The sequence below is a fragment of the Tupaia chinensis genome, unplaced genomic scaffold, assembly GCF_000334495.1.
Source record: "Tupaia chinensis unplaced genomic scaffold, TupChi_1.0 Scaffold000519_1, whole genome shotgun sequence".
NCBI lineage: Eukaryota > Metazoa > Chordata > Mammalia > Scandentia > Tupaiidae > Tupaia > Tupaia belangeri.
In genome coordinates, this window is record NW_006160032.1 from 3,350,678 (window position 1) to 3,353,631 (window position 2,954).

Genomic DNA, 2,954 nt, shown 5'->3' on the forward strand with positions numbered 1-2,954 from the left:
TCTAGAAATCATTGACCCATCAACTGCAAAATGTAGACTATAAAGCCTAGCATAGTATATAACTCAAAGAAATACTAATTCATTTTTCTCCTTTTACTTTTCAACCCTAGACTAGGAAAAAAATACATACACATATACATATATACATATACACATATATGTACATATACGCATATATATTTAAGTCATTGGCATATACATCTATTATATATATGATATTATATATATATATATATATTTATACATAGCTTATTGTGTAATACTCTTAGGTGTGAGGTAGATTGGTAGATTTTTTTTTTTCATAGTTCCTTCACCATTTTAAATTCCCTATGCTGAACATCTCAGTTTTATAAACACTTCAATGTATTGCTTTTTATTATTATGTAATCATTCTAGCTTTTAGGTGGGATGTGTCTTAAATTTATTGGCTATTTCTAAATAACAAATTTGTATTTTAGTGGCTATAGGGCTACTTTCATCTTCTACTTATTTTAGTTATGGTAAGTTTTGTTTTGGAGGAAAACTGTGTTTTATTAGATGATCAGGTTTATTGACATAAATAAGTGATATTTTTGATGTCTGTAGGAACTGTATATGCTTTTTCTATGACTGATATTGATAATTTGTGGGGATTTTTGTTAATTTTAGTAGGGGTTATTTTATTCACTGGTTTTAGAAACTAAATATCATCTTTGTTGATTTACTGTATTTTATGAATTTGCTTCTCAGGATTGCTTTAGCTATATCCTAAAGTTTTTATGTTGTGTTTTTATTGTCAGACACTTTATTTTTTTAATTATCCTTTATCATTTCTTCTTTGATTATAGATTATTTCAAAGTATTTTTCTTAATTTCTAAATTATTTCTAAATATATTAAATAACTTACTATTATGAGGTTTTTAAAAAGAACTATTTGTCTTATTTATTGTTTATTTTGACCAGAGAGAAAAAGAGGGAGGGAGGAAAAATGAAAAAGCAAGCTGCCAGGTACAGGACTTGAACTGCAGTCAACTATGTGGGAATTTAGCACCTTGAACACCATGCCACCTGCTGGCCCCTATTATGAGTTTTTAAATCAGTATTATTATTGCCAACAAATTTATTCTATAGATTTATGTTCATTTGGTATTATATATATCTTTTTCTTAGTATTATAGATTGTTTTAGTCACCCAGTATTTATTCTTAGTACATTTTCTGTGTGCAGTTGAACATGATATATATATTCTACTGGTAATAAGTTAAGCTTTGATGGATTGATAGTGTTGTGTGAATTTTCTATATTCTTTTAGACTTTTGATTCTATCAAGTCCAGAAAAAGCAATGTCGAGTTCTGAGGCTGAGCAGTTTTCTATGTTGTCCTTCCCTTCTATCACTTATTGCTTCTTGTCCTTGAAAGTGGTGGTATTAGATGGATACACATTTAAGATAATTTGTTGTTACTTTTTAAGATTATTAAGTCTTCTTGATTATTTGACTCTCAGAATTTATAATGCTTCCTATTATTGTAGATAATATTCTTCATCCTGAGGTTGTCATTAGTATGGCTAAAAAATAAGCTACAGTTAATTTTTCATTAATTCTTGTGTGATGTAACTTCCTTCTTTTTTAATTTCAAGATGTCTGTATCTTTATGTTTAAATTGTGTTTCCTCTAAAAAACATAGAACTTGCTTCTTCATCCAGTCTAACATCTTTTTATTTTAGTTTTTAATTTTAAGTCATTGATATAAACATCTGCTATCTTGGTGTTTTTTTGTTTGTTGTTTTTGTTTGTTTTTAAAAAGAGACTTTTGCTATAGGATGTGTGTGCTTGCTGGAGAGACAGAGACATAATGTGAGAAATCACCCCCCAGGATGATCATGCTGCAATCTTTTCTCCTCCATTCTCCTCTTGGGATTTAGGCAAACATGCACACACACCTGGTGTGAATTTGAAGCTACCAGATCTGGGACTTGAACCACTGTCAACTATATGGGAATCCAATGATGTAACCATTATGCCATCTGCTGGTCCCTTGGTGTTTGATTTCAATTTATTCTATTTCCTAGCATCCTTTTCTGCCTTATTTTATTGAATTTAATTGACTCTTCTGTTTTTTTCTTCTCTATTCATTTTTCAGTTGTACATCTCTGTATTATTTTTATTGGTTGCTGCAGTTTAAAATGTACATTCGTGGGACCAGCAATTGGTGTAATGACTATGTCGCTGGACTCCATGTAGTTGACTGTAGTTTGAGTCTCAGACCTGGTGGTTTAACCTCATGCCAGCCACCTGTACGTGCGTGCCCAAGATCCTGAGAGGAGAATGGAGGAGAAAGGATTGTGGCATGAGCATTCCCCTGGGGGGTGAGTTCTCACTTTTTGTCTCTCTGTCTCTCTCTGTATTTCTGGCAAGTGCACTCGCCCTAATAGTAAAAAACAAACAAACAAACTAAAAAACCTCTCCTAAAATGTACATCCTTAAGTTACCTCCAACTAGGTGCAAAAAATTCTACTTTAGGGGGCAGCAAGTGGTTAAGGTGTTGGACTCCCACATACCAACCATGGTTTTAGTCCCAGACACAGAGGCTTGAAAATCACACCTGGTACATGTGTGTATGCCCAAAATCCCAAGAGAAAAATGGTGGAAGAGGGATTACAGTGTGGCTATTCTCCCTGGGTGTGTGTGGGGTAATTTCTCACTTTTTCTCTCATTGTGTCTCTGTCTCTCTCTGGCAAGCACACATACCCTATTGCAAAAAAAAAAAAAAAAAAACAGTAAATACTTTTTTCAGTATGTATAGTCATACATCATGTTAAGATGCTTTCAGAGAAATGAGTGTTACAAGATTTCATCATAGTATGAGCATTATAGAGTGTACTTAGACAAACCTGGATGGTACGCCTACTTTATACCTAGACCATATTGTATAGCCTATTGCTCCTAGGCTGAAAACCTATATAGCATGTTTC